This window comes from Bos grunniens, chromosome 22 (genome assembly GCF_055505025.1).
Source record: "Bos grunniens cultivar Pamir isolate PY7600 chromosome 22, Bosgru_T2T1.0, whole genome shotgun sequence".
Classification (NCBI taxonomy): domain Eukaryota; kingdom Metazoa; phylum Chordata; class Mammalia; order Artiodactyla; family Bovidae; genus Bos; species Bos grunniens.
In genome coordinates, this window is record NC_141186.1 from 10319044 (window position 1) to 10334288 (window position 15245).

Below are 15245 nucleotides of genomic sequence, written 5' to 3' on the forward strand. Positions count from 1 at the left end.
TACAATGACCACTGAGGTACACATGTCTCTTTCAGTTCTGGTTTCTTCAATGTGTATGCCCAGTAGTAGGATTGCTGGGTCATATGGCAGTTCTATTTCCAGTTTTTTAAGAAATATCCACACTGTTCTCCATAGTGGCTGTACTAATTTGCATTCTCACCAACAGTGTAAGAGGGTTCCCTTTTCTCCACATCCTCTCCAGCATTTATTGTTTGTAGACTTTTTGATAGCAGCCGTTCTGACCAGCGTGAGATGGTACCTCATTGTGGTTTTGATTTATGCTGCAAATTTTAAAAGATATAAGGTCCACAATTTTTATAGTCCAACTTTCTTTATAAACTTTCTTTATAGTCCAACTCTCACATCCATACATGACTACTGGAAAAACCATAGCCTTGACTAGACAGACCTTTGTTGACAAAGTAATGTCTCTGCTTTTTAATATGCTATCTAGGTTGGTCATAACTTTCCTTCCAAGGAGTAAGTGTCTTTTAATTTCATGGCTACAATCACCGTCTGCAGTGATTTTGGAGCCCAAAAAAATAAAGTCTGACACTGTTTCCACTGTTTGCCCATCTATTTCCCATGAAGAGATGGGACCGGATACCATGATCTTTGTTTTCTGATTGTTGAGCTTTAAGCCAACTTTTTCACTCTCTTCTTTCACTTTCATGAAGAGGCTCTTTAGTTCTTCTTCACTTTCTGCCATAAGGGTGGTGTCATTTGCATATCTGAGGTTATTGATATTTCTCCTGGCAGTCTTGATTCCAGCTTGTGCTTCCTCCAGCCCAGCGTTTCTCATGATATACCCTGCATAGAAGTTAAATAAGCAGGGTGACAATATACAGCCTTGACATACTCCTTTTCCTATTTGGAACCAGTCTGTTGTTCCATGTCCAGTTCTAACTGTTGCTTCCTGACCTGCATACAGATTTCTCAGGAGGCAGGTCAGATGGTCTGGTATTCCCATCTCTTTCAGAATTTTCCACAGTTTATTGTGATCCATACAGTCAAAGGCTTTGACAAAGTCAATAAAGCAGAAGTAGATGTTTTTCTGGAACTCTCTTGCTTTTTCAGTGATCCAGCGGATGTTGGCAATTTGATCTCTGGTTCCTCTGCCTTTTCTAAAACCAGCTTGAACATCAGGAAGTTCACGGTTCACGTATTGTTGAAGCCTGGCTTGGAGAATTTTGAGCATAGCAAAGCATGTGAGATGAGTGCAATTGTGTGGTAGTTTGAGCATTCTTTGGCATTGCCTTTCTTAGGGATTGGAATGAAAACTGACCTTTTCCAGTCCTGCAGCCACTGCTGAGTTTTCCAAAGTTGCTGGCATATTGAGTGCAGCACTTTCACAACATCATCTTTTAGGATTTGAAATAGCTCAATTGGAATTCCATCATTTCCACTAGCTTTGTTCGTAGTGATGCTTCCTAAGGCCCACTTGACTTCACATTCCAGGATGTACTCAGTGATCACACCATCTTGATTATCTGGGTTGTGAAGATCTTTTTTGTACAGTTCTGTGTATTCTTGCCACCTCTTCTTAATACCTTCTGCTTCTGTTAGGTAGCAATAGAACAACAATATATCAATCATGATATATCCCTATAAATGCTACAGAGCAACAACAGTGAAACAAAGTGCTGCCACATCCCCACACTGTGGGTCAATGTCACAAACATAACCTTGAATAAAGGAGGCAAGACCAGACTATTGCATTTATACAAAATCCACAAATAGGCAAAATAAATTTATGATGTTAAAGGAAGGAGAGAGGTGACCTTTGGATAGGAAGATGATGGTGAGTGGGAAGCTTCTGGAATGCTGTCAGCATTCAACAGTATATTTTTCTTATGAAAGCACATCAGGCGATGTACCTTTGATTCATAAACCTTTCGATGTATTTGCTATACTTTATAATTTGTCTTTAAGTGTATTACCAGGACTTCCCTGGTGGCTCAGTGGTAAAGAATCCACCTGCCAATGCAAGGGACACAGGTTCAATCGCTGCTCCAGGAAGATCCCACATGCCTTGAGGCAGCTAATCCCAGATGCCACAACTATTAAGCCTGTCCTCTAGAGCCCAAGAGCCTCAACTACGGAAGTCTGCTTGCCCTAGAGCCTGTGCCCTGCAACAAGAGAAGCCACGGCAGTGAGAAGCCTGTGCACCACCACTAGAGAGCAGCCCCCACCCACCACAACCAGAGAAAAAAGCCCACATGCAGTGAAGACCCTGCACAGTAAAAATCAAATAAATTAATAAATTCTTTAAAAATCTATTTTAAAACTGTATTACCGTCCAAATATGTATGTTCCCCAGGTTTTAAATATTGCATGTATCATTTTATTAAAAAAATACTTGCCCACTTGATAAATTTTAAAGAAGACATCATACATCCTTAATTTTTGAATTTGCTCTCTTGTGAACATGGCACTATTGAAATACTTGAGATTTGTACTACTTTGAATAGTGAGATTGAACATTTTTTCTTATTAATTTGCCATTTGTTTTTCTTCGTCAAACTGCTATGCCTTTTGTTCAAAGTTTTCTCTATGATATGTACAATCATTATTACTACTACTACTTGAAGGTTCTGCATACAGTAATGGAATTTAATGGCTTATAAGGCAGGTATGGTTATGTGACTTTGGGAAAGTTATTTACTCTTAAGCTTCACCTTCCTCGTCCAAAAAACTGGGTAATAACATCATCAACAATCCTTAAAAGAATTACACAGGCATCTAGGTGACATGCACATCAAACATGTTTTTCCCACTTTTCACAAATTTTGACCACCTACTGTATGTAAAGACTTATACTAGGCATTAAATGGAGGGAAAAGGACATTTCTTCCATTAAACCAGTGAGTCTTTATTACTCCCATTTCCATTTCATTCTCTTCAACATCCCTCAGGGTGTTGCTTTCCTTTCCATCATCCTGCCTGCATTCAGGCCTTCATCTTTCCTCCCTGGATGTTGTTAACAGCTTCCTAACTCATCTCTGTGCCTCCCTCTCATCACTCCCCAATCAGTTCAGCTTCCTGCTGCCCGATGGGTCCTTCCAAATGCAGCTCTGATCATACTTAGCCTTCTGTTTCCCTCTATGGGATTCAGTTCACTTTATCAGATTACAAGACAATCCTCATCTGATCCCTACCTTTCTTCTCAAACCTCATCTCTTCACAGTCCCCAAATAGCCTTTCATGTTTCAAAGGTTCAAAAACATATTTGTCACACAGGACCTTGCATATGATACCACTCTTCTCAAGAATATGTCTTTGGCTCTTTTCCTCCCTCCAAACACACCTCAGATGCCGTCTTCTCTGGGAGGTCTTCCCATCTCTGACACTTGCAGTTCTAGCTCAGCTGATCTTCCTTTAAACTCTTATAATCTTGTCTCATTATTTGCATAATTTCCCTTGAGTCATTTACTCATTTATCTGTCCGACTCACTACTCTAAACCTACTGGGGAGTGAAGGCTATGTCTTTCATATCATTGTCCCCTGAACCTGAACAGCTCTGTATGAATGAGTGAATGAGTAAACAAATGAAGAGCAAAAGATTGGACTGACTGACTGCCATGTCATGCTTGTCAGCAGCATTCTCAGGGAATAATAGGAACTGAATAAAAGTCAAGTTAGGATGGAATTTCTGAAAGAAAAGATAAATTATAGCTAACTCTACCCTCTATAATAATCAGAAACTTTCATTTGCTAGATGATAGATTTAGATAGATAAATAGATTTCATGCAATAGGCAATAGACTAGTGTGTAATTCATATGGCCATTTCTGACAGGGATTCAAATATCCTAAGCTTCAGGGCACTTGAAGAATATATTATCTTTGCCTATCCCATGTTGTTATCCTCCTTGGAGTGACCCATCCCCTCAGTTTTCATACTGTTCTTAAATCAGAGCTATGGGGTTGAAGGAAAACAATCTATAATCCTTTGTAAGTGGTTGTAGGATGCATGTTATTAATGGCTCCACTCCTTCTTGGGGTCTGACTTCCCTGGTCACTCAGATGGTAAAAAGACCCCCTGCAGTGCTGGAGACCTGGGTTTGATCCCTGGGTTGGGAAGATCCCCTGGAGGAGGAAATGGCAACGCACTCCAGGATTCTTGCCTGGAGAATTCCACGGACAGAGGAACTTGGAGGGCTACAGTCCATGGGGTCGCAAAGTATCAGACACGACTGAGCACAGCACAGCACAGCTTTTTGGGGGAGGGTGAAGCTCATCCCTTCTCCTGCTGCCTAAAGTTTCTATTTTAGAGCTTATGCACTTAAGGGTTAGTTTAGGTAACATAAATTCACCAAAAACCTAAAGTGAGATCATATCCATGCAGACCGTAGACAGATGACTTTAAGTTTTCTTAGTAATTATAAAGGAGAAGTTTGGGAGATCAGATCCTTAAAAACTGACTAGAGTCTACTGTCAATCAACCAATTGACAAACGTAGATCTGCTTCTTCTAGGATTATAGTATCTATATATACATATATATGATATATTTATGATATGGGTTTTTTTCTGAAGTATTTACTCATCAACTACTGCTTTGTGAGCACTTTTTTTCCCTCTTTCAGTGACCCAAGTTGTACTTATCTGAGCCTCTCCTTCAGTATCTGCCTCAGCACTTTTCACCTACTTGGTTCTCAGCAAATGTTTGAATTGATCCTCAAAACCTCATGTGAACCAGGAATCCAGGAAATATGTTATTTTTTTTTATATGCAAGTTTCTAAGGTAGAGAGGTCCTTGTCCCCAGTTTTATCTGCATTCTTCAGACATTCATTTGCAACAGACTTGGCTTCCAATTTGCTGTGTGATGTATAGTGACAGCTGCACATAAAACAGTTCAGAGACCAAAAGGGAAGAGGGGAGCAGCCATTACCTCCAGGTTGTGCACATTATCCTTCTGCATCTGAGCATGAGCTGCAATCATAGCTTGTCAAAAAGTGTGAAATATCCCCTATTTCCTTTAGTGCCACTGGTTTCCGGTGACTCACTGTGTCATTTAACTAAGTTGATGACATCTGTGTGTGTGCTATCATAAAATATGTAGTTGGTGAAACCCTTCATCCTTTTGGATTGAACATAGTTGTCTAATTATTTGTGAACATTCTGTGCCCATGAATGTGTGTGTGTGAGTGCTTGTTTGTATGCGTCAGTAAGTACATAAGAAGAACCCTAGAATTTGGAAATAAGTACCAAAATAAAAAATCAACATGTTAAGGGATCAAAACAGAAATATGCGAAGTTACCTTAAAGAGATAAAATGATTCCAGGGTCAGCAAGATTTGACATCATCCTGAGTGAGGCTAGAAATACCTCTAAACATGAATGGTCCAAGAAGAAGCAATTGTCTAGACTAAGAAACACTGGGAAAAGGAATGAAGTTAGGGAAGCAAATATTGTGGTGTCCATTCAGCCCTAAGGCAAGTGGGTGCCCTGGAGAAATGATGACAAAATCGTCTGCTTGGTAAAAATAACTCGGTCACAAGGACCATTACTCTTGTTCACGTGTCATGCTAACCAGACATTCTTCTAATCACAAAGCTGTTTTTCCAAGTACCTCCACACCAGAAAACAAGACAGCCTGGACTGAGAACATAAGAAGCCCCAACACTGCACATGTATCACACTCAGACATATACAATACCCCATACACACAGAGTAAGATGGTGTGGTAGATTAGAAACACATGTCCTGCATATGCATGTGAGTTTACTGGGTGTGTATGTCTTGATGTTTACTTGTCCAGAAATCAGATCAGTTCGGAGGCACTGGAAAGTCTGAGCACACGGAGATGCACCAAAGGTCAGATGGTGGAGGAAACCGAGAATGTTGTCAGTCTAAAGAGTGACAGAGGCAACGTTTAAGGGTATCAGAGACAGAAGAAGGAGTTAAATAGAAGTTAGAGAGACTGGGGGAATTAGATGAGATCAAAGGGTAGAGGATATGGGAGAAACTCCCTGAGCAGGCTGAAATGCCTGGAAATTGTGGTCAGCAACTGGAAAATCTAAATTTATGGCTTAGAGGCAAAGGAGCAGATTCCAGGGATTGCAAGGTTCAGGATGTGGCCGTGGGAGATCATTGAATATGAACTCAAGATGTTTGAGTCATTCATTCAGGCATTTGTCATCTTGGATCATAGCAGGAAGAGAATTAGACAAGAAAACTATGAATTAGACACCAAATTATTCAAAAATAGAAGGCCAGATAAATATTTTACCCACTTAGCTACTTTCTGTCTTCATGTTTAGTCCATGCTCTTCCCACGTAGAGTGCCACCCCTGCCCCACGCTGCTGTAGCACATATTCATGGGAAGCACGTATATTTCCCCTAGAACAAGCATTCTTTTGGGCATATCATCCCCACAATATAAGTGCATTTTTAATACAATACTTAAAATTCAATGTCTTATGGACTCTGTGGGAGAGGGAGAGGGTGGGAAGATCTGGGAGAATGGCATTGAAACATGTAAAATATCATGTATGAAACGAGATGCCAGTCCAGGTTCGATGCACGATACTGGATGCTTGGGGCTAGTGCACTGGGACGACCCAGAGGGAGGGTATGGGGAGGGAGGAGGGAGGAGGGTTCAGGATGGGGAACACATGTATACCTGTGGCGGATTCATTTTGATATTTGGCAAAACTAATACAATTATGTAAAGTTTAAAAATAAAATTAAAAAAAAAATTCAATGGCTAAATCTGTGCACAGTCACTCAGTCGTGTCTGACTCTTTGCGACCCGATAGACTGCAGCACGCCAGGCCTCCCTGTCCATCACCAACTCCCGGAGCTTACTCAAACTCATGTCCATCAAGTCGGTGATGCCGTCCAACCATCTCATCCTCTGTTGTCCCCCTTCTCCTCCTGCCTTCAATCTTTCCCAGCATCAGGGTCTTTTCCAATGAGTCAGTTCTTTGCATCAGGTGGCCAAAGTATTGGAGCTTCAGTTTCAGCATCAGTGCACACTTAATGAACAAAGGAAACATCATAATCATGGAGATCATTCCAGAATGTAATCCACAAAATTTATTGAAATGTTTCCTAGTGGTATTAAAAGAACCAAGAGAGTCAATAAAGAGATTAAGAAAGAAGGGTAATTTTTATTTATTTATTTACTGGTTGCAGGGTGGGAGGGGGCACGAAGTTAAAAAGGATAGCCTTATGGCTTTGCCAGGCAAAGGGAGGCACACCAGGCTTCTGCCTTGAAAACTATGAAACAGTCATTTTTATATGGGGAAATATACTGGTCCACATGGAGGCTGTTGGCAATATTGATGAGCACAGTATTGGTGGAGTTGTCAGAGCAGGAACTGAGCCCTCTGGACTGCGGACAAGTGAAGGCAGTGCTGAAAATAGCTCAGTCTCCAGGACACCTAACTCAGAAAGAGGGCGGGGGGGGGGGCGTCCTAGCTGCAGAACTTTCCCCAACAACTGCAACGTCTAATGCAATGGTAAATGGCACTTTCAATTCCATTTTCAGATTATGTGTTGCTAGAATAAGGAAATACTGTTAAAGTTTGTATATTGATGTTGGAAAATTACTAAACTTAGTCATTTTTTCTAGTAGGTTTTTAGTAGATCTGTAGGATTTTTTCTGTACAAATAATCATGTTGTCTCCAAATAAAAATAATTTCACTTTTCCCCTGCCAACCCAGATGCATTTCATTTAATTTCTATTGCACATTGCACAAACTAGAATCTCCAGTACAATGCTGAATAAAAGTGATGAAGAGACACATTCCTGCTTTGTTCTTTTTCTTGGGAGGAAAGCACTGTCTTCCACTACTAAATATTGTAGTAGCTATATACTTTTTGCAAATGCCTTTTTTCAAGTTAAGGATGTTTTCTACCTTTTGAGGTTTGATGAGAGCTTTGATCCAGAATGGATTATGGACTTTGCCAAATGCTTTTTCTCTATTGAGATGATCACATCTTTTTTGTTTGTTTGTTTTTCCTTTTTCAATCTCTCAATATAGTAAATTATATAGATTGCTTCTTCAACTAACCTTGCATTCCTAGGATAAACTCCACTTGGTCAGGATGCAATTGCCTTTTGATACTGTTTCATTTACTAAAATTACTTTGCATCTGTGCTCATGAGGGATGTTAGTATTTAGCTTTCTTTCCATGTAATATATTTGCCTGGTTTTGTTGTCAGGAAAACACTGACCTCATAAAACGAGTTGCAAAGTAGTCTCTCCTCTTAAAATTTATGAAAGGGGTTTTTAGAATTGTTAATATTTCCTCTTTTAAATGTTTGGTAGAATTCACCAGTGAATCCATCTGAGTCTGGAGTTTTCAATTTCTCTAATAGATTTAAAGGTACTAGATTATCTGTTCCTTTTGAATGAGTTTGACAGTCTGTCTCTCAAGGGATCTATCCATTTCATTTGCTTTGCAAAATTTAATGGCTTGAGGTTGTTCAAAATATTTGCCTGTTATCCTATCAATATCTATACAATCCGTGGGGATGTCACTTCTTTCATTCCTGATGGTGATAATTTATATACCTTCTGTCTCTCTGTCTCTTTTTTCCTTGACCAGCGTGAGCACTAGTTTATTGATTACGATGATCACAAAACTCTGGATTTTGGTTTAATTGATTTTCTCTTTTGTTTTTCTGATTTTATTCATTACTCTCCATTCTTATTTTCTTTTTCTCCTTCATTTTGCTTGCTTTGATCTAACTTGCTCTTTTTTTCTGCTTTCTTGAGGTAGAAGCTGAGGTAACTGAGTTGAGACATTTTTTTCTTCTAATATTAACATTTAGTGCTATACAGTTCTCTTTGAATATTGCTGTAGCTGCATACCACACATTATGACATGTTGTTTATATTTTCATGCAGTACAGAAAGGAAATGATATTTCGTTTCCCTTTTGATTTTTTAATTTGATGCATAGTTAATTTGAAAGTATGTTAGTTTCCAGATATTGAGGACTTCCTAGAGATCATTCTGATATTAACTTCTAATTTAAGTTCTATTGTGATCTTTGTATGTTTTGAATCTTTTTAATTCATTGAGACTTGTTTCAAAGGCCAAAATTTTGCCATCTTAGTAAACGTTCCATGTGTACTTGAAAAGCTTGTGTTCCTTCTGTTATTGGATTGTTGTCGTTGCTTAGTCCCTAAGTTGTGTCCAACTCTGAGCACTTTATAAGTGTAAATTAGGTCCAGTTTGAGTCCACTGTTTTGTTCAAGTCTCCCATATCCTTACTGATTTTCAGTCTAGTTGCCCTAACAATTTCTAAGAAAGGAAGTTAAAAATTTCAGAAAATAATTGTGGGTTTGTATACTTCTCCTTTCACTTTTATTTGTTTTTGCTTAATGTCTTCTGTAGGTTTTTATTAGGCGCATAAAAGTTTAGGATTACTATATTCTCTTGATGAACTAACCCCTTTACCATTATGAAACATCTTTACCCAGGGTAATATATTTGTTCAAAAATATACTTTGTCTCAGGGCTTCCCTGATGGCAGCAGTAAAGAATCCGCCTGCCATAGCAGGAGAAACAGGTTCAGTCTCTGGGTCAAGAAGATCCCCTAGAGAAGGAAATGGCAACCCACTCCATTATTCTTGCCTGGGAAATCCCATGGACAGAGAAGCCTGGTGGGCTATAGCCCATGGGGTCACAAAGAAGTCAAACACGACTTAGTAACTAAAGAACAACAACAACAATACTTTATCTCATTTAAAGATGGTCACTACATATTTTGTAGTATAAATGTTGTATATATTTTTCAAGCCTTATAATTTTAACCTAGTTGTCTCTTTTTATTTAAATTGAATTTTGTATTAGCATCACATATTGGGGCTTGCTGGTTTATCCAGTTTGACAATTTTGGGCTTTTAATTGTGGTGTATAGACCATTTTTTCTTAGTATTTTTATTGATATTTCTCTAAATTTATGTCTACAATTTTGTTAATTTCTGACTCTCAAAAATAAAAATTGTTAAAAATCAAGCAAAGAATGTAGACTAAAATTCTAATAATAACATTTAAAGTTGAAGCTTTGGAATTGAGTGGTCAGTGTTTCTGCCCTAACTCTTAAGTATTCTGGCTCAGGTCTCAGCTTGCTTATCTATAAAATAAGGATAAGAGAGAAAATCTTCTTCAAAAGGATACTGTATGGGTAAATGGATATATTGCATACAAATCATTTAGAAGAGGAATCAGAAATATAGTAATCCTTCGTAATGATATATAAAGGAATTTTATTTTTATTTTCTTTTTCTGTTCTCAGAGCTATGCATGTGGTAATTACTCAAAACCTGATCTTCCTCCCCACAATCTCCTTCCTTCCTTTTCTCCCTCCTTTCCTTCCTTTATTTTTTGCTTCCTCCCTTCATAAGTTCATTCAACAATAAGGAATGAGCGTCTGTTCTTTCCAAAGCAACCCACTAAGGTTTAGACATAAGATATATAAATAAAAAGGCAGGTTTTTACCCCTGTCCTCAAACAACTTAGAGCCTAGGTGGGAAGGAAGGGAAGGCAGATGTGAAAGATACCATTTCTTACATTGAATAAACAGAGAGGAAGTTCATTCCTAGGAACTCAAGCCCCTAAACTCAAGCCTTCTTCGTGGGGAGGGGTTGGGGAGGAGGAAGGAAATCATCAAGTGGGATCCCCAGGCTCTAATTTTCCCAGAAGGAAATGGAAATCTACTGTTTTTCATTTCAATGACGTTGTAATAGGCAGGCCCCAAAGACAGAAGAACCTGTTAAAAGTTTTAGGTATTTATTCCAACTCAAAGAACCTCCTTTGGCCTCTTGAGTTAAAGCACTCACCATCTCTGGTTATTGCCACAGTCTTCCCCCTGTAACTCCTCAGCTTTTGTTTGTGCACAGAGTCCCGGAGGGCAGGAGGAGCAGCTGTTCCCTCAGACAGGAGCCCTCAAAGAGGAACACAGATCAGAGGACACCAGAGACAGGCCACGTTCCCTTCTCCAGGGAAGGAGCAAGTGTGTAGGCAGCTGCCTTGTCGCTGCTAAAGGCTCAGGCTTCTCCTTGAGACTGCAACACCGCCGTTGTATCCAAAGTAACTGACTAGTACAGTAAGCCTCCCGGCAGGCACAGTGTATGAAACACACCCCTGAGGAAAAGGAGAGTGTGTCTCCCCAAGTAGGACAGAACTCTTAATGTTAATCCCTATATTAGCATTTCCAGAGTCTGGAAATGAGGACACAGACACATGAGAAAGGTGTTGAACCTTACTGAGTGTTCTGTTTTCTGAGAGCAGAAAAATCCTCTCTATTTCAAACCCTCTTCCTTAAGGAAAATCATAACTTCCTGTGGAACTGTGTAGGGAAAAAGCAAACTAGGGTGTCGTTCCTTCCTCCTGCAGCACATACACCTGGATCCAGTAGGTTCCATCCTTGCCACCCAGTTTTTGGGTCAAACTGCCTTGTGAAAAGCTGGCATATTCCAGCTGGATCATCTCTGGGGCACACATTTATATAACCCACACAGGACAGGCCATAATTCAAGAAGAAAGGAGTGGCAGAAGGTTGTTCTCATTGAAAACAAAAATGAACTTTGATTTATGTAAGCTTCGACAAAACATTTTTATTTTCTTTAAATACTTTCTCACACAAAACAGAAATTGACTGGCAAAGCATTGATTCACCGCAACGTTTCAGGGCCTTAGCTAATACGAAAAATAAAATTCACCTGAGCTAATGATGTAATCCCTGTCCCTAGTTTCCACTGCAGAAAGAAAGAAAAGACAAAGCCTCCAGCTACTTACTTTGTAGACCGCAGCCAGGAGAGACTTCAGATCAGAGGCTCCCAAGTGAGCCTCCCTCAGGAACTCAGTATTTTCTGGGGACACCGCTGACATAAAATAGAAGGTTGTTGTTTTGTTTTTCTCAAACTTGCAGAAGAAACAGATACTTCCGTTTTAAGCTTAATTATTTTCCTGTTGTAAATTTTCTTTAAATGTTGAAAACTGATACCATCATCAATATTATAATGAGAGTGAGATGATATCTGCTTTTGCATACATTTATATATCTAGTTGTATTAAATTTAATCTATTGATACTTCATATTACAGCTCAAAGAGCTCCCAGATGTTCTGTCCCCTGATCGAATTTGATTTTTCAATTTGTTAGGAATCGAGGGATTCCCATACTAACACATGAATCACTTTTGGAGAGAAATAGTCTTTTATGCTAGCTCTAATTGCTAGCACCAAGTTGGAACTTATTAAATGCCATGCTGAGTGGTTGAATCCCCATATTAACCTCATAAAGCAGGTATTGATATACTTTTCATGTGAGGAAATGAGGATCAGAAAGTTCACTGACATGTCTAGAGTCATTGCTGGGATGTGCTTGAGAGAAGACTCTCTGGCCCCAGAGCCTAGACTGTTGGTCTTATTCACTACTGAAAACTTATCACTGAAATCAATGCCCAACATGTACTTTTTATTGAATAAATCTATGAATCAGAAAATAGCCCATCAGTCTGGTAATTGATACTGGAGGCCAGAGTAAAAAACTGGGAATCAGATTTGCTTTATTTCACTTTGGGTAGGGAGTTTGGTCATCAGGACATGAATAGCATCCAATCCTAAATCTATTATTGTTTCACCTCAGGCTTTCTTCCTGATGCATCTGTGACTAGCTCTTTATTTTCCTGCCCCCTTAGGAATAAAGACATAGATTTTTGCTCTTATTTTCCTCCAGGGAACACCACTGTCATGGAATGGACTCACTAGGAGCAGAGCCTGAGACAGGGAGGCAGATACCAGTGATTTATTGAGGACGAGCTCTCAAGATAAATCTGTAAGAAAAGGAAGGAGAGAATAATGGAAGGGAAGAAAAGGAACTGAGTGAAGACATCATCTCTGGAAACTCTACATTTGTCCTCCTCCATAGGAGGCTGTGGCACATAAATCACACTGCATAGGTCTCCCTGTCTAGAAGCAAGGGCTGGCCTTTTGCACATCCATACCAGTCAGTCATTGCCTACCGTCAGCCCCAGGCAAAGAGATGCATAATCCCCTGTTCAGGGCACTCCCGGTCTTTGGAGAAGAGGCAGCTTTAACTGCCAGCACTAATGGACGTTAGGAGTGGGCTGTCATTAAGGGAAGGCTGGCTGGGCACCAACAGTGTCTGTAACAACTCTTCTGGAGATCTGATCACTCCTTGGCTTTCAGTCCATAAAAAGTCAGTTTACTGATTCAATGAACTGCAAATGTCTGCTGTCTGTGCAGGTATGTGTTTCATGCCAAGGTTGCAGAAATGAATAAGGCTCTTCTCTATTTTGCATGCATGCATGCTCAGTCATGTCTGACTTTCTGTGACCCCATCACCAGGCTTCTCTGCCCATGGAATTTTCCAGGCAAGAATCCTGGAGTGCGTTGCCATTTCCTACTCCAGGGGATCTTCCCAACCCAGGGATTAAACCCACAACTCTTGTGTTTCCTGCATTGGCAGGCAGGGTCTTTACCACTGGCACCACCATGGCAATACCATGTCTAAGTCAGACTGTAAAGAAGTGCATATATACCCAGGAGAATTTCAGATGATGAGGAGTACCATACAGTAAATTAATCAGGCCAAGATAACAGAGTGACTTGTGGGTTGGTGATGGGTTTGGAATGGGTGGTCAGTAACTTTCTTCTAGAGGACAGTCTGAGCAGAGACTGAATTGAATAAGAGAAGAAAATAAGCTGCATGAAGATCTACAGGCAGAACTTTCTTGGCAAAAGGAATGGCAGGTGCAAAATCCCTTTGGTAGGAAGAAGCTCGTCTGCATGTAAGCACTCACCAGAGAATGAGAAACCATTAAAGGAATGATCAAAGCATGGGGAGGAGATTCCAGGACTCCAGTACTGGAAGCGGGAAATAGACGCATACACAGTTGGAGAAAGACGGCGTATCAGTGGGAATCGCCTGCATCAGAAGCTGAAATACAAAAATGAACAAGCTTTAGTCGCTAGCCTTAAGGAGGCCACAGCTTAACCCTGAAACAATAGTCATATAAACAAAGACTCATTCAAAGGACAAGTGTGCCACGAAGACACAAAGAGGAAAGCCTGGGATTCCGCCTGAGTGTGGCAATAGACACCCCCAGAGGGAACGAGGTTTTTCGGTAGGGCCTTAAGGCATGAATAGGAGCTTACACTCCAGGAAAGAAAACAGTGTGAGCAAAAGTATGAATGTGTAAGATCTGGAATATCTAGAGTGTGAGTATTGTAGGGACGGGAAGAAGACAGGTGGTGAGGACAGGCATGAAGTTCTGCTCGTTTACCTGGAAAGGCAAACTTGAGCAGCTCTAAAGCAATTACTTGTTTTTATTACTGTCTTTTAATTAAACAGCATCAGAAACATTAGTTTAAATTCAGCTCCCAGGACAGCATTTCCCAAGTGTGTTGCATCACCCACCTGCATTAGAATCCCCTGAAATGCTTAACAAAATGCATGTTCCTGGGTCCCCCACCCCTCCAGCCCTTCTTAAAAAAGACTTGTTGGGTTATAACCTTTATCTAGGAGGTATATGAAAACTTTCCAGTGTCTATAACCTTTATCTAGGAGGTATATGAAAACTTTCCAGTGTCTATAAATGTCATCACAGGTAAAAATGAGATTTTTTTGTAATTTCTGAGATGAATGTGTATTTGCTTTTCCCTGTATTTTCTACAGGTGGTAAGAATTTTAGCTGTTTTGAGAGTGAGTAGAAGAGAAAGATTACTTAAGCCTATGGGCCTTACGAAAAAGCCAGCCTCATGTACAATTTTTTAAATTTATTTTTAATTGGAGGATAATTGCTTTACAAGGTTGTGTTAGTTTCTGCCGTACAGCACTATGTATCAGTCATAAGTATGCATATGTTCCCTCCCTCTTAAACCTCCCTCCCATCTGCTACCCCATCCCACCCCTCTAGGTTGTTACAGGGTGCCAAGTTGAGCTCCCTGTGTTATTACAGGGTGCCACGCTGAGCTCCCTGTGTTATACAGCAACTTCCCCTTCAGTTCAGTTCAGTTCAGTCGCTCAGTCGTGTCTGACTCTTTGCGACCCCATGAATCACAGCACGCCAGGCCTCCCTGGCCATCACCAACTCCTGGAGTTCACCCAGACTCACGTCCATCGAGTCAGTGATGCCATCCAGCCATCTCATCCTCTGTCATCCCCTTCTCCTCCTGCCCCCAATCCCTCCCAGCATCAGTCTTTTCCAATGAGTCAAGTCTTCGCATGAGGTGGCCAAAGTACTGGAGTTTCA

General features: G+C 40.3%; 1 long non-coding RNA gene across 1 annotated transcript; it reads left to right on the forward strand.

Annotated features, from left to right (window-relative positions):
• Positions 1–11614: 11614 nt before the first annotated feature.
• LOC147348009 (uncharacterized) lies at positions 11615–14607 on the forward strand. Its single transcript, XR_015150902.1, has 2 exons — positions 11615–11867; positions 12707–14607. It is a non-coding gene; the product is annotated as an uncharacterized LOC147348009 (long non-coding RNA).
• The last annotated feature ends 638 nt before the right edge of the window (positions 14608–15245 follow it).